The sequence below is a fragment of the Sorex araneus genome, chromosome 3 (assembly GCF_027595985.1).
Source record: "Sorex araneus isolate mSorAra2 chromosome 3, mSorAra2.pri, whole genome shotgun sequence".
Classification (NCBI taxonomy): domain Eukaryota; kingdom Metazoa; phylum Chordata; class Mammalia; order Eulipotyphla; family Soricidae; genus Sorex; species Sorex araneus.
The window spans coordinates 175,618,150-175,633,856 of NC_073304.1; the positions used below are offsets into that span (position 1 = coordinate 175,618,150).

Sequence of the window (15,707 nt, forward strand, 5' to 3'; positions counted from 1 at the left end):
TGTGGACCAGGCATCATGTTAGCTCTCAGATCAAAACCAAGACCGGGAGCCCATACCTGATGACAGTGAGGCTCTCTTGCACCCATTTAGCCGCTCCCTGGACAGTGGCCTGACACGGGCTGCCTGGCTTGCTCTTCCAGCCCATTGCATCTCAGCAGAAGGGGGGTGTCCTGCTAAGTCTGAGTGACTTTGTGATCTCCTCTGCATCCTCTCATTCCTTTCCACAGGAGAGTAGTGTGTCCTGGACAGGCCAAATCTCGCAGGGCAGTGCCTGGAGCTGAGTGAGAGTCACAGGGAGCTGCCGGATGCAGGAGACAGCATGTGGTGAGCACTGGGATTTGTTTCTATCCCACCGCATAACCAACACAAGCCGATAACTAGAGAGAGAATCACGGATCAGCTGGCAGAACCCCGGGGTTCCCGAAGATGCAGAAGTAGGGGACATCCAAGGCAGGTGAGTCAGCCTGGGGAGGAGAAAAGGCCGTCACTCAGGAGAGTGTTGGACAGTGTCCGGAAACTCCCTGGAAGGGAGCCGGGGGGGGTGGGCTCTGGGGGAATCTATTCAGGGATGAGCATGTGCCAGCGGACCGCACTGTGGCAGGTCTGAGAACCTCCTGTCCCGTGGGTCAGCATCAGCCTGTCCATCTCTGAACCCCACTGGTCACCCACAGTTGGGTCAGGGGCTGCTCAGGCACGTGAATGCAGCATTCGCTTTGGTCAAAGCTTTCACCTGACCCCCAGACCCAGAGGAGTGAGGCTGCACTGTGTACCATCAGCAGGAGGGATCGACTTTCAGGAGTTTAATATTATCTATTACCATGTCTGGAGATTTGGGGGCCACACTTGGCAGTGCCCAGGGGCTATTCCTGCCGACTCAGTGTTTGGGGTAGCTCCCAGCAGTGTCGGGGGGCCAGGAGGTGCCGGGGATTGCTCTGGGTTCCCCCACGTGCTTGGCAAGCACCTTTACCCCATCCAATGTCTCGTTCTGAGCCCAGTAGCCGCTGTGCCCCTCTCTGTGAAGTCCCTGTTCCCAGCACCCCTCGTGGCCGAGCCCATATCTCCCTGGCACATGTGACCATGTTTTAGCAGGCTGGTACTGCTCTTTCCTGGATACGGCAATTTTAGAAGTTATAGGTAGACTCTTTCTCACAGTGGATGGGAACTTGGTTCTCCCACACTCTGCGCCCCTAGCCTCGCCTTCATGAACTGTTTGATGTAGGTCCGTCTCGGTGTCGTCAGGCCAGTGGCTCGGTGGGCATCTGTATGCCAGGGTGGCCAGAACCCCTGCACGCGCCCCTTTGTCTTTCCTCACAGTCATGGCTGGCTTCTTTAGAAAGCCGAGCCGCCATCCCAGTGTACGCCCCGTGAATTCTTTTCAGATGGCACAAGAGCCCTTCCTGTGCACCTGTCAATATTCTGTCTCCTGCAGTGGTTTGTCGGCCCTGTTCCCGCAGGAGCTCCTGCTTTGCTGCTCCCCTCTGGCCTGGCTGGCAGCCCGGCACTCGGCTGGAGCCTTTCCTCTCCCAGATTCTGAACGTCGCCCCCCCAGCCCCTGCCTGCTTCCTGGAGCCCCAGCTTCTTTGTCAGACGAGGGTCGAGCAGCCCCGCACACTGTCCTCTAGCCACTCCCCAGGAACGGGTGTCAGAGTCCATTTCCCTGAGTGCTCTCAGGCATGTGAAAACCTCTGCTCACCACTGGGACGTGTGGTTGTGATCGCGTGTGGGAGGACTCTCGGGTTCAGGGGGAGGAAGCATTTTCTTCCACAGCGCAGAGGACAGTTGTCTGCTGATTTTAAGCAGCGGTAACTGCTTTTGAAGAAGTTTGATGCTGGCTTTTTATTCTTGCTGCTCCTGTCTGCTTTCTTAGGAAGGTTTTAGAAGCTTTGTTTGTTTTTGTGGTTGAGAATGTCACAGTGACAACGATGGTGGCAGGGCATGACGTGCTTCCTGCGTTGTGCCGGCTGGTCCCGGGCCCAGTGACCCCTGTTTCTCTCCGACTGTGTCTCTCCTGGGCATCTTCCCAGGCTTCCTGAACTCTGTCTCCCAAGCCCTGTGCGTTGGGAGAAATTAAAGTTGTTTGTTTGTCTGGGGGCCACACTCAGCTGTGCTTGGAGCTTCCTCCTGCCTCCGTGCTCAGGGATCACTCTTGGTAGTCTCGGGGGACTGTATGTGGTGCCCGCCCAAGCAGCTGTGGCTTCAGCCTTGATCTCACCCGTCTCTCCAGCAGAGTCTCTGTCACTGCTCTGATGGGGATTAAAAAGATTTTTTTTTTTTTAAAAAAAGCTTTTTTTGCTTTTTGCTCCTTAGGGGCTCTCTGTCACCCTAGAATCTCCGTTTTCCTGTTTATGTGTTTCCCTTTTTTCCCCCTGAGCTTTCTCTGAATAGCTGGTGGTTCTTGGCCAGGAGGAGGCCCTTCAGTGGCCCAGGGAGAGCCGAGAGGGCTGGAGGGCAGGCCCGGCCCGCTCAAGGCCATCCCAAGCACAACTGGCCATAGCCCTGATGTCCCCCAGCACCGCAAGAGAGCCCCCCGCTCTCCTCCACACAAACCAAAGGCTGTGCAGGTGGGGTGTGTGGGCGGCATCCCTGCGGAGCCCCACGGGCCCTGACCAAGGGTGTTTAGGGTGTCAGGAAGGAGTCCTGCTCTCAGGGGAGCTTCCTTCTTCACAGGGAATCTTCCAGTGTTGGCCAGAGTTGGTGGCAGGGGCAGTTGCTAGAAGGACACAGAGTTTGTCCCACAGACCCGTCTGCATTCTCCTCAGCCTCTCCCAGCTCTAAGGGACATCACTCTTGCTTACCCTTCCATTTCCTGGAGGATAGCAGGGCTGGTCGTGGGGGAACAGTCCCGTTTGCGTGCCCCCGTGCCTGGTGCCTGTGGGGGCCCTTCCGTGGTGCCCCCACGCAGGCCGTGACTGGTGACTTCCTGTCTGTGGAGGCAGACACCCTTCTCCCCACTCTCCTGTGTGGCTGAAACACTCAAGCCCCACGGGCTCCTCTCGTGTCGCTTCCGGTGAGAGGTGGGCATGTGACCGGGGTCTCGTGCACCCTCACTGGCCCCTGGACACTGCTTCCTGGGCAGCAGGGCCAGGGGCAGGGAGGATAGGAATGCGGCTGTTGCTCTCCCCGGGCCTGTCTCTCAGGTCTGTCTTTTGTTTGTCCTGAGTAGCTTCCCCAGAGCCCAGTGGGCGGGCGCCCAGGTCTGCTGAGGGAGGATAGAGACCAAGCAGAGTGCTGCTGCCATTCGCCGCCCCACGCCCCCCGCCCCCCGGGAGATGGTCCCTCCGTAGCTGCTGGGACCACAGCCTTGAGGAGCGCCAGCGGGTCCCACCTGGACCCCACCTGGACCCCCTCATTCAGTCCTAGGAAAGACCCTGAGACAGAAGCACCCGGGCCTGGGGACAAGCTCAGAGAGACAGGACAGCAGTCTGGGTGCTGGGTTCAAATCCCGGACACCTGCCAGGAGTGGCCCCTGAGCTCAGAGGGAACAAAAGGCAGGCAGGCATTTTCATGGGTTTCCTGTTGTCCCAGAACTATCCCCATCCCCCCATTCCTGATCCACAAAGGCTACTACGGTCCAGGGTTTGATGGGGAGGGCTGTTCCCAGCAGTGTCCCCCCAGCCCTGATGAACATGACTATGAGCAGGCAAAGGCAAAGTTTCTCTGCTCACCAGAGCCTCAGCAACCCTGGACAGCATGTGCTCTGACTGGAGCCTCCAGCGGCAGGCATGTGGGGATCAGGGGTGTAGGGATGTGGGGATGCAGGGGTACGGGATGCAGGGATGCGCAGAGGTAGGGATGAAGGGGTGGGACATGGGGATGTGAGATGCAGGGGTGTAGGATGCGGAGGTACTTGGATGTGGGGATGTTGTTGTGGATGCAAGATGCAGGGGTACCAGATGCAGGGATTTGGGAATTCAGGATGCAGGATGGGGGGTGCAGGGGTGTGGAATGTGGGGATGCAGGGGAGTGGGATGCAGAATGCAGGGATGCGTGGTGTGGGGCTGCAGAAGTACAAGGAAGAGGAATTCTGGGTTGCAGGGGTGCTTGATGTGGGGATGCAGGGGTGTGGGATGTGGGGATATAAGGGTGCTGGATGTGGGGATGCAGGGGTGCTGGATGTGGGGATGTGGGAATGCAGGATGTGGAGGTGTGGGATGTAGGGGTGCGGGATGTGGGGGTATAAGGGTGAGGATGTGGAGTGCGGGATGTGAGGATGCAAGGGTGCAAGATGTGGGGATGCAGGGGTGAGGGATGCGGGGGTGTGGGATATGTGGGTGTGGGCAAAGGGACAGCACACTCTCACCAGCGCCCTCCCGTGGCCCCGTGCTCTCTGTGTCCAGACGGGAGCCCTGTTCGCCAATCTGTCTTCTTCAAATGGGCCTGTCTTCAAGAACCAAACATTTCCTCAGACCCGAGCCGAAACGACTCAGCCCACAGCCGGTTTTACGGTCCCGCGCCCTCCATCCCTCTTGCAGACTCATCGTGCTGCTGAGAGCAGGGCCTGCTCTGATTTATCGGCGCGCACAGGCCCCTGTTGGCTTCGGAGTCTGGAACAATACGACAGGGCCATCCATCACCCCTCGCTCGGCTCTCCCTGGACTCACTGGGGAGGCAGGAGGGGTGGGTGGCGGAGGAGACAGCCTCAGGGGTCCTGCCCGAAGAGCATTTGTCACATTGATGGAATGCGCAGGGCGGAGAGGGGTGGGGGAACCCAGGCTTTTTATCTCGTGCCAAGCCTGCCCTGTGACAGAGACCGGAGAGTGGGGACAGGGAGCACTCCCGAGGGAGGGGAGGAGGGAGTTGGAGTTGGAGGGCCAGCAGCGGCTACCTGTGCTCCCGCCGACCTGTTGGAGCACCACCTCTTGGCCATCCTGTGTGTGCCTAGGGCACGGACTGTGCTGTGTGCAGACGGTCAGCACCCCCGTCCCCGCCTGTTGTGTGTGTCCCAGGAGCCCCCACAGGCATGTGTGCCGCACACGGCTGCGAGTCCATCATGAGCCAGACCCCTCTGGCGTCAGGGCTCCCCGGTTCCGGGGGGTGGGCCCTGGATCCCATGCTGGGCTTCTGAGCAAAAGACTGCAGGGAGAAAGGGGAAGGGAGAAGTGACACCACCCCCAGCTCGCGGGACGCTCTGCATCTTCTGACTCCCATCACCCAGCACCGAAAGGGGGTCCTTTGTGGCTGTCATCTGAATGCCACTTGGAACTGTCCTTGCTCCCAGGAATCCCAGGAATTGGGAAGGGGGCGGTGCAGGTCCCTCCGTCCCTCCAGGGCACAGGACAGGCTTCTTCATCTCTGTGCCTGCAGTGACCCGGGGACAGGGACGGGGGAGACAAGTAGTTTGGCTGTCAGGGAATTAGGGGCTTTGTTCCAAGCCAGGAAAAGGTAGTCACCCCGCGAATCTTGGAGTTAAAGACAGGAGAATCCAAGGGCTGCGGCGCGGGGCGGCTTTGCGACATCTTTTGCTTTAGTGCTGGGGAAGCAATGACTCGTCACGGCCTGAGCGCCTCCGTCTCCCAGCGCCCGGGAAGCTGGCTGACCTGACGTGAAGCCAAGGGTGGCTAATGAGTCATTAAGAGTCTTTATCAAATTAGGATTATAATCCATCTCAACAGGCAGAGGGAAACGTTGCAAATTACCCGCTTTCTTAATTGCGACTCAAAGATTTGGCAGGGAAGAACCGTGAGAGGTGACGCCTGGGGACGGGCGGCTGGTGCTGATGTGTGTCGAGCTGGCGACTCGGCCCCATGCACGAGCGTGAGTGCCGTGTGCCTCACGGCCCGGCCCCTGCAGGGCCTCGGGAGACAGCGGCACGCACACACGTGTATGTGCACACACAGCAAAGCCCTGAGGCCGAGACTGGGGGCCTCCAGCAGCCCTGCAGGTGTCGACTCTGCCGTACAGAGTGCGCCCAGAGGTAAAGGACTCTTGACAGGCGTGTCCCTTGAGTGGCGAGACTGACTGCGGTGGACACATGGGGGTGGACACACGCGTGTTGCCGTCGGGGTGTGGCCACAGCTAGAGGTCCAAGGCCCCACAGTGGCCGTGACACATGCTCAACCTCTGCACCAGGGAGGGCATGGCCACGCCCCGAAGCTGGTCCTGCTTCAAGATCCCAGCCGACCCCTCACTGCCCTGAAGTCAGGAGAGCTCAGCTGGGCGTTTCTCTGCTGTAGAGCAGCAAGGGCCGTGAGGACTGTGAGGGCTGGGCCGGGCTTTCCGACTTTTCTCCCGAGTCTCCGCAAGAGCTCAAAGTCCAAATAATTCTTTTCTTTTCTGGTGGTGGAGGTTGGGACACACCCAGATATATTATGGGGCAGTCATTGTGCTCGGGAGTGGCCCCTAGTGGTGCTCAGGGGAACATATGTGGTGCTGGTGAGTCGGACCACATCGTGGCCTCCACTGCCACTTGCAAGGCCTTAATTCTGTCCTGTCACTCCTTTCCCCTCTGTAGCGTGTGTGTGTGACTGGCCCCAGGGCCTCACACATGTGAAACAAGCTCTCCAGACCCTTGGTGCTCCTCCTGCTTGGTTCACTCAGCTGGCTGTGGTACTGCCCGCTCTTTGCTACAATGCAGACTCATCCCCAGTTTTCTCTTTCCTTTTCTGCTACCCATGGGGTCTCTCATCTAGAGTGAAAGCCATCCAGCCTCTCTGAGAGCAAATGGTGTGTGCATGTGTGTGCATGCACATGTGTGCATGTTTGTGTGTGCACACATGTGTGTTTGTGTGCTTGCATGTGTGCATGTTTATGTGCATATACATGCACATGCTTTGCATGTTTATATGAGTCTGTGCATGCGTGCATGTTTGTGCATATGCATGCACACATGTGTACGTGTTTGTGTGTGCACATGTGCGGAGGGCTGGGAGAAGGAGGGGGAAGAGCAGTGCTTGAGGGCGCTCCCCATGTGTCCATTGAACCATGAGAAAGATGGATTTGGAGACGACTTTGCGCCTATATTAGAGAAGCCCGTTAGAGATGCGACCCAATTAATTGCCTATCATGTACCCTGGGGACAGTTTACCGCCGTGTTTCAAAGGGTGGGAGGAAAATGGGGGGCGGAGGGCAGAGAGAGGCTTTCCCAGGGTCAAATAGATGAATCAGAAGTGGACAAGGGCCCAGGCCTCCCGGTGTCCAGCCCACGGCTGTGTCTGAGAGTCCTGGCCCTCTGGGACGGGTCCCGTCTGATCTTGCTGCCATGTGAGTGCTCCGCCTGCTCTCCGGGGGCTGTGCCACGTGCATGTCTCGGGTGCTGGCTCCTGGGTGCGGAAGCTGGCCTTGCTTCCTCACCTGTGTTCCCGACCCAGCGCCGGCCCTGCGCCCTTCTGTCTGTGGGGAGCACTGTCTCCTACCTCGGCCCGCCCAAGGAAGGATGGTGAAAGGCTCCGGCAACTGTCACAGAGGCCTGGGTGTGGGCAGATTAGCCCAGTGGCGACCTTTGGTAGCCAGGACACTGTGCCAGCTCCCCGATGTCTGTCCTGCTCCGGAGACCCACAGGCTCGTGAGCTGGACACTCCACCTTCCTCAGCCCTCAGAGCAGGGCCAGCCTGAGCGTGTCCGGGTCCTGGTTCCTCCGTGCTGGGGCAGCAGGGGCACAGTAGGGGGGTCCTTACAGCCAAGTCAGCACTGGGAAGCTGCGGGTGGGCCTCGGAGGAAGGAGAGGAGAGAGCACTGGAGGAGAGAGTGCCAGCTGGGCCGAGGCGAGGGGCCAAAACTCTCAAAACTTTCGTTTTTTAATAAGTAAGCTTTATCTTTGAGCACTTCCAGGGGGTTCTTCCTTCCCGTGTCCCTCATCCCCGACACTCCCGTTGAGTGCTGCATTTGGGGGTGGCTGATGAACCCATGGCACAGGCACCCTCAGCGCTGGGGGCTGGTCTGTCTCCACCTGGCCACTCTTTGATTCCTTAGTGTCGTGCTTATCTCGCTGTGTGTAAGTCCCGAGTGTCCCACGCCTCCTCCCTGCACCTGCCCCAGCGTGCCCAGGTGGCGCTGGTCTCCAGGGTGTCTGGGGGCCCCGGCCACCCCCTGAGCAGCCCTGCCATGTCCCTGCCTGGCTCGGCAGCTCCTTTCTTTTCAGCACTGAATAATTTTTCATCATCTCGATGTCCTATAACCTAATTATCTATTCACCTACTTTTGAAGGACATTTTTGGTCGCTTCCCAGATTTATCAGTTACAAATAAAGCTGCTGTAAACATCAGGGTACAGACTATTGTAAGGATATCATTTTCAGTTGCTTTTTCTTGATGGGGGGGGGGAAATTGGGTGCTCTGGGCAGTGCTCTGAGGGCTGCTCCTGGCTCAGTGCTCAGGGGGGTGACTCCTGGTGATGCTCAGGGGGCTGTCAGTGTCAGGAACAAAACGCAGACCTCCAGTCTGAGGCCCAAACCATGCTCGCTCACCCCTGGAGCTTGCTCTGGTCCCTGACCACACCTTGAAAGTCACTTGCATTTTCTAGCCGGGTCATTTGCTGAGGACATCTTTAGTTCTGTAAGAAGCCTCATACCACTTCGCATCCCCGCCAGCCGCCAGCAGTGAGGGTGCTTCCTTGCACTCCCCCTCCTCACGGAACCCGGGTCTCAGAGGTGTGGGTGCTCTGGATGGCAGCTCCTCTCATGGCTGAGCGCGGTCCCCCTCTGCTCTCTGCTGCGAGCCTGAGCCTGCAGAGACAGGTGCTGTGCAGGTGCTTCCTCGCTGCCCCTTCTTGTCCTGTGTCCCGTGTGTCAGGCTGCCCTCCTCCTTCACCTGGACAGAGATCTTTGTATGTCCAGGTGACGCTCCCTTGCCACACCTGTCTTTGGCAAGTACTTCTGTGGTTTGTCTGGCATTTCCTCCACAGAGCAGCTCTTAAAATGCGGCCTCCCCAGCTCTTCTCTAGAGCAGCTTTCCCTGGGAGTGGAACTGATCTATAAAGAATCATCCCCTCCCCCCCTGCCCCACCGAGGGTCTCAGGCAGGAAGTCCAAGGACCAACCTTAGCCCCAGCAGGGACGCAGGGACCCTCTGAAAGGTGGGGTGGTGGTATGGGGAGGTTTGGGCCGGGACTGAGGAGATTAGACCTTCGGTAAGACCAGGGCCAAACAAAGAGGGAGAGGAACCCATGGCTAGAACGTGTCATTTAATGCTTCCTCGTTGGGGCAAGGTGCCGGGGCTCACCGCAGGACCCTGCACAGAGGAAGCAAGTGTTCTACCCCCTCTCCGCTGCTGCCAAGGCCCTTTTTTTTTTTTATTAGTTGACTCCATGAATATTTTACATATTTACCAAAAGGTTAAAATCTTATGGACAATGGAAAGCCAGTGAGGCCTTGAAGGGAAAACCAAGAAGAGATCCAACCCCTGTTTTAGGAAGAACTTTCCTGGCTGCATGTGAAGGGAAAGTTCTGGGGTTCTGGAGACACATGGACTAGTCAGGAAATGATCGACATACTCCAGGTGACTGGCGAGGTATCCTTTAACTGGATTGGGGCAACCCAATTTAATGCAGTTTAATTCAACAAGCTCCCTGTGGCATATTCAATATGCCAAAAACAGTAACAAGTGTCACAATGGAGACGTTACTGGTGCCCGCTCGAGCAAAAAATTCAACAAGTCGATTCTTTGATGTGTTTTTTTGTACTGAGCACTGTACCGGATTTTAGGGACCCTGAAATGAATTGAAATGAAATATTGTCCTCCCTCAATCAAGGAGTATGCCATCGTCAGGATTCATCACAGCGAGGCTGAGAGTGTCCCTCCACCTCCCCAGGACCCAGAAGGAGGCATCAGATGCAGCGTCACCCCAAGGGGAAGGGCAGCAGAGTTGTGACCTCCAGCCTTGTGTGAGGACCCTTTGAGAAACAGTGTCTCCCTGGGCCAGCCCTGCTGTTGCTCTTGGACTTCTGGCCCCTCCCTCTTCCCCGCAGCCCCGAGCCCGGCCGAGTGGTCCTGAGCGCTCCCATCCCAAAGGTGGTCCGTTAGGCCAGTGACGGGCCTGTCTGGAGTGCAGAGGAGAGGAGCTGGCCCAGCGTGGGCTGCTTTTTGACATGTCAGGGCAGCTAGGAGATCGGGGCCCAGAAGCGAGGCTTAGGCACGTCAACACGTCAGAGTGCTGGCCAGGCTGCTGGGAAGCCTGCTGGAGACTGTGTGGGGACTAGGACCCCGGCCTTCCCCGCCCTCTCGCCCTCGCCTGGGCAGGGATCACAGGGCGGCTGAGTGACCTGCGTGCCACGGGCTGCCCTAAGTCACCGACAGCCAGCCTTGAGGTGTGAAACTCATGGACACTGACTGACTGCCCATTCATTTGCTCATCAGTTATTTAGCAGCTTGTGTTGTCTGTTGGATTTTTGTACTTTCATGAATGTTTTCTACACTGGCACTTTTTAAAATTTTCTTTTAAAAATTTTGTTCCAGGCATGGTGGTTTACAAAACTGTTAATGGTTGGTGTCCATATGTTATAATATTGCCCATCCCGCCCTCTCCCAGTGTCCAGGTTCCCCCCACCCACACACACACACAGTCTCCCTCCCTGTCAGATACCCCACCCCTCTCCTTCCTGTGGGAAGCCTCCCACTCAAGACCTTTCTTTGGCAGGAAGATCTGATCTTTGGAAGTTCCTGTTGCCTTTGGGTTTGCTATTCCCCTACCATGTTTCTTTCTGTCACTGTGTGTCTCTGCTCCTGACTAACTTCACTCAGCATGACGCTCTCCAGATCCATCTATGCAGTTGCAAACTGCATGGTTTCATTTTCTCTTAGAGCGGAGTAGAGTTCCATTGTGTCTGTGTACCATAGTTTCTTTATCAAGTCATCTGTCTTGGATACATGGGTTGTTTCCAGATTTTGGCTCTTGTGAATAGTGTTATATTGATCAGAGGAGAGCACTTATCTGAATTTTCTGAATAGAGTTTTTGGGTCCTTGGGGAGATGTCAGGAAGTGGAATTGCTGGGTCATATGGAAGCTCAATTCCTAGTTTTTTGAGGAATGTCCAAAATGTTTTTCAAAAAGGCTAGAGCAGCCGACATTCCCAGAAGCCATGAATGAGGGTCCATTTTCTCCACAACCCCCACCAACACTGGTTGGTTTTGTTCTTTGTGATGGGTGCCAGTCACTGGTGTAAGATGAGATTTCGTCGTTTTGGTTTTGGGCCTTGTTTTCAACTAGAATGAAAGTATCTTGAGCACAGGAGCTGGAACTTGAGCTTCTCTCCTGCTTTTGTCCTCACAACTAGGCACCAGTGGATACTCAAATATTGGAATATTTGCTTTGAATGATTCTGAGAAGGACAGTTACATTTCTGGATAATGATTCTTTTAAAGCTTTTGCAAATGACAAAAGTAATCAAAGCAAGATGAACTTAGGTAAAACTACACATTGCATCTGAAGGCATCAGAAGGGTCTTAGGGAAAATCAGGGTGTCTCAAAAGCTGCCAAAAAACAAGCAGCTCAAGGCTCTGCACCCCCCTTGTCAAGAAGGACTGGGCACCAGGCAGGCTTCGGAACTGGGGGTGTGCCGGGCTGAGGTAGCCGTGCGTGGCTGTGGTCTGCGGCACTATTTACAGCGCCCTGACACCTTTCTGATGGGGTTAAGTATTTACATTCAGCTCGATTCTCCCCTTTGACTCTGCACGCTAAGGCGAGGCTCTGTCAGTCCTGGGAAAGACAGGACCCCTCCCTCCAGGGGTCCGGGGCAGGGGCAAATGGGGGTCCCCTCCCCCTCGCATATCAGAGCTGGCTCTCCTCCGAGAGTTTATGGCGGCCTGACCTCCGCCTCTGGGGGGAGAATCTGGCTGCTTCTGTACTACATAAAAAGGGCAAGTGCATTCATTATTATTATATTATTATACAATGGATAATATATAATGGCGATTATGCTGTCAGCAGTGGGGCCCTCTGACCGCACATCAGAGGCTGGGGTGACATAAATCCACCTAGGGAAGCTTTGGGAGGTTCTGTGTGAAGGTGAGAGGACCCGACTCTGTCTCCTAGGGGCTCTGGGTGAAGTTTCCCCACGCGCTGCAACTTTGGAGGTTGAGTGGGGGGTGGGAGTGGAGTTGGGGAGGAGGAGCCTGGGAGAATCCGGACAAAGAGTGTTTGGAAGATGTGGGGCTCTCCCGGCCCAGGCCCCCCTCGGAGCCCTGGAATGCTAATAGCTCTCATGTGCGGGGCTGACCCGGGGCCACTGTCCCCTCCTCGGGTCAGATTCTTTACTGCGAACCTGGCCTGCTTGGGTTTTCCTTTCTGCTTCAGGCGCTTCCCTCAGTGCCTTTGTCTCGGCTTTGTCCAGGCCCCCTGCTTGGCCCGGGGTCAGGAGATCAATGGCCGCCCCGGCTGAGGCTGAAACGCTGGGCAGCAGGGAGCAGGGGGTGGCGTTTCCAGGGACAGAGGGGTCCCTTCTCCCCGCCTTCCCCCCCCCCCCCCCGCGCGGGACTGTGGGACCCTGGTTCTGCAGGGGGCAGGGTCCTGCTCCCGCACACAGTAGGGCTGCACAGGGGCGGAGCAGCACGCGAGCCGGCCTCCGCCCCGCCCGTCCCCGCCGCTGGAGCCCAGCTGGCCTCTCCCTTTATTAGACGCTCCCCCAACCCCCAGAACTCTCCACTTTTTAGAATGAAAATAGCAGCGGCTTAGGAAAGGCTTGCCTGGCATTTGCAAAGAGTCGGTTTACTGACAAAGCCTCTGCACCCTTTTATCTCGCCCCTGCCCCCACCCCTTCCCACGGCCTCCCCCTCCTGAACCGAGCGCCCCAGGAAGCCCGCCGCAGAGAAAGCTCCTGAGAATAGGAATTACTAACCGGAGTGTCACCCGAGCACCTTTGCTGGGGCCGGGGTAATGAGAATTATTCAAATGCAATCATAAAAATGAGGCCAGCCAGGAAGGAACGGGGTGGGGGCGGGGGGGCGGAGGGAGGGCTTCCTCGCCAGTTTTAAGTTTCATCATTTTCTGGGGAGCCCCTCTGGGGGGGCGGGGAGCCCACCGAACCTTTCGCCTCCGCCGCGCCGCAGCCCGGGATTGCCTGGCAACCCTGCGGCCGGGGCCGTCGGCGCAGGAGCTCTGGGCCGGGGGCGGCGCGCGCCCGCGGCGGGTGGGCTGCGGGCCCCCTGCGGGGCGCCCTAGCGGCCGGGCCGCGTGTGCCGCCGGCGCCTCGAGACGTCTCCAGCAGAGGGAGACACTGCGGCGGCTCGGCGGGCTCGCGAGCGGCCGGGCCCGGAGTGGGTGGGGGAGGCGGGGGGGTGGGGAGAGGGGGAGTGGGGAGAGGGGAGGTGTGGACGGGGGGGGGGGGCTCCGGGGGGCGGGTCCCTGTGCCGCTGACGTCCCGAGCAGTGCTGGGAAGTATAGGCTGTGTTGTCACGCCGGTGTCAGTCTGATGAAGATTGGCATCAGGTAAGCTGTCATTCATTTCCATGTCAGAGACGCTTTTGCAGGCGGCGGCGGCGGTGGCGCGGCGGCGCGGCGGCTGCCGCTGCTGCGGGCGGCTGCTCAGCGCGCGTGTGTTTTATTCCAGTCCCCAAGCCAGAGTATTATTCATTGCGACAGGGCAAGGAGGAGAGAGGGAGGCAGCAGGGAGGAGAGAGGGAGGCAGCAGGGAGGAGGGAGGCGGCGAGCAGAGAGGGACGGCGGCGGCAGCGTGCAGAGCGGAGCCGGGGGAGCGCCGGCGGGGCGAGCGCCGAGCCCGGCGGCGGCGGCGGCGGCGGCGGCGGCGGGAGCCGCGCGGCCTCTCGGCGCCCCGGCCCGGCCCGGCCCGGCCCGGCGCGGCCCGGCGCGAGCCTCGCGCAGCCCCGCCGCCGCCTCGCGGGGCTCGGGGCCCGGCGCGCATTGTCCGCGGGGGCGCGGGGGAGCCCGAGGACGCGGAGCCGCGGGGCGGGTGCGGCCGGCAGCGGCGGCCCGGCCCGGGGGCGGCTTTCTCGGGGCGCCCGGACGCGGGAGTGGCCGCGGAGCCGCGGCGGTGCGGGCCGGGCCCGGGAGCCCGGGCGCGCGGGGTTTGCGGGCGGAGCCGGCGGAGGGGCCGGGGCCGGCTCCCCGGGACGCGCGATGTCGGGTTCCGGCGGGCTGCCGGAGGCGCCGGGGCCCTGGGCCGGGCTCGTGGCCGCGGGCTGGAGTTGGTCACAGCGGGGGACGCAGAGCGCCCGAGAGCCGAGAGCGGAGGGGGCCGGGGCAGGGTCCCGCGGCTCCGCGCAAACTTTACGCTTCTTTGGGGGGGCGGCGCGCGGGGCGCCCCGGCTCCCGAGCCCCGGCAGGGCGGAGCGGGGCGGCCGCGCTTCCCGGCGGCTCGGAGCCGGCAGCCGAGCGGGTCGCGACCACCCCGCCGCCGGACCGAGCTGCAGCCCACGGCGCGAGTTTGGGTCCCGCGCCCCGGCTTGTTCTCGGGACGGGCTCGCGGGCTTCAGCCTGCGCCCGGGTCCGAGCGAGGGCCCGGTGGGGCCCGGAGCTCTGTCCCCAGCGGCGGACTCGAGGGCTCTGCCGCCGGCTCACGGCGTTCCGTTGGGACTGAGGCTGCTGGCCTTCGGGGAGGGTCGCGCGCGGGGCCCCACGCTCCGCGGGCGGAGACGCATCCAGGTCGGCGATGGAAGTAGCCGATGCCGGCAGCCGAGCCCTGAGGTCCGGCTGCTGCTCCCGGCCAGCGGACCTGGATGAGAGGACTTGAGTCGCGCCGGACCCCGCTCCTAGGAGAAAGATGGGGGACGCTAACACATCGAAGGGACCTTCCGGGCAGCTAGCGGGCAGCTTGCAAAGCTCCGTGTGGATCCCAGGACCCGACCCCGGAGACTGCGGTGGGCGCCGCTCGACACTCGGGGGCCTAGGGGGCCCCGGCGTGGCGGGGCAGATGCGGGCCGGGGGTGCGGGCACGTAGGGGCCGCGGCCTGTGCTGGGTCGCGGCTGCGCCGGTTCCAGCTCGCCCCAGCGACAATCGACCGAAAGGGGGGCACTGCCCTCCGCCTGGTTTCCCGGGACTTCTCCAGCCTGTTGACCTTTGGGGTTCCAGTGGCCCCCAAGCCTCGATTAGGCGGCCCCCGCCAACTGGGTGGTGTTGAAGCACAGACACATCCGCCCCGCCGAGCCTTTGCTCTTAGTCTTATGAGGCCTCGGGACCTCAGGGGCCTGGACCTGGCTCCCCACGTCTGTACTGGGCGCCCACCCTAAGTGCGTTCCCGGGCACCCAGGCCTAGCCAGGGCGCCGCCAGGGGCTCGCCCAGGGCCGGCCAACGGGGGAAGCAGAGTGTGTGGGGATGCGGCCAGGAAGGCTTGAAATTTCCTCCAGACAATCGTGAGCGCGCCCGCCCAGGCCTCGGCGCACCCCATGACCACCCTCGCGGGGCGGCCGGCCGGCGCTGCCCTGAACCCAAGGGCGCGCGCCTGAGCCTGCGCCGGGCGGCGGGGCCGGTGTCGCCGCGCGCGGGCAGGGCCCAGCGCGGGGCTGTTGTTCTGGGCCTGGACCGGCAGCTCTCTCCCGCCCAGAGCCTGACCCGGCGGGGGACTCCGGGCCGCCCGTGCCGGCCCCTTTGTGAGCGCCAAAGGCAGAGAACGTGGAACTGCTGTGGACGCGGGGCAGGGGTTGGCCGCGGGAGGAAGAGGTCAGGTCCCGCCTGCAAACGGCACCGAGTGTAGGCAACTCGAGACCGCCTGTTTTATGATCCTTCCTGGGAGTTTCCTGCGCTCTGCTTTTAAGTCTATAGATTGCTTTAAGTTAATGAAAGTGCTGCTTTCAAAAGGGGCTTTTATTGTGCAGCAGTGGCC

At 60.0% G+C, this 15,707-nt stretch overlaps 1 protein-coding gene across 9 annotated transcripts in view; it reads left to right on the forward strand.

Moving 5' to 3' along the window:
* Positions 1–15,707, forward strand: part of PKNOX2 (PBX/knotted 1 homeobox 2) — a 179,195-nt gene that overhangs the window by 30,349 nt on the left and 133,139 nt on the right. For 3 of the 9 annotated variants that reach the window (XM_055134018.1, XM_055134022.1, XM_055134025.1), the window contains exon 1: positions 13,250–13,355. The gene's annotated coding sequence lies outside the window, so the exon portion shown is untranslated. Of the gene's footprint in view, positions 1–227; positions 455–13,243; positions 13,356–13,440; positions 13,461–15,707 lie in introns of those variants that run through there. The other 6 variants (XM_055134024.1, XM_055134027.1, XM_055134021.1 and 3 more) reach the window with 4 other exon arrangements.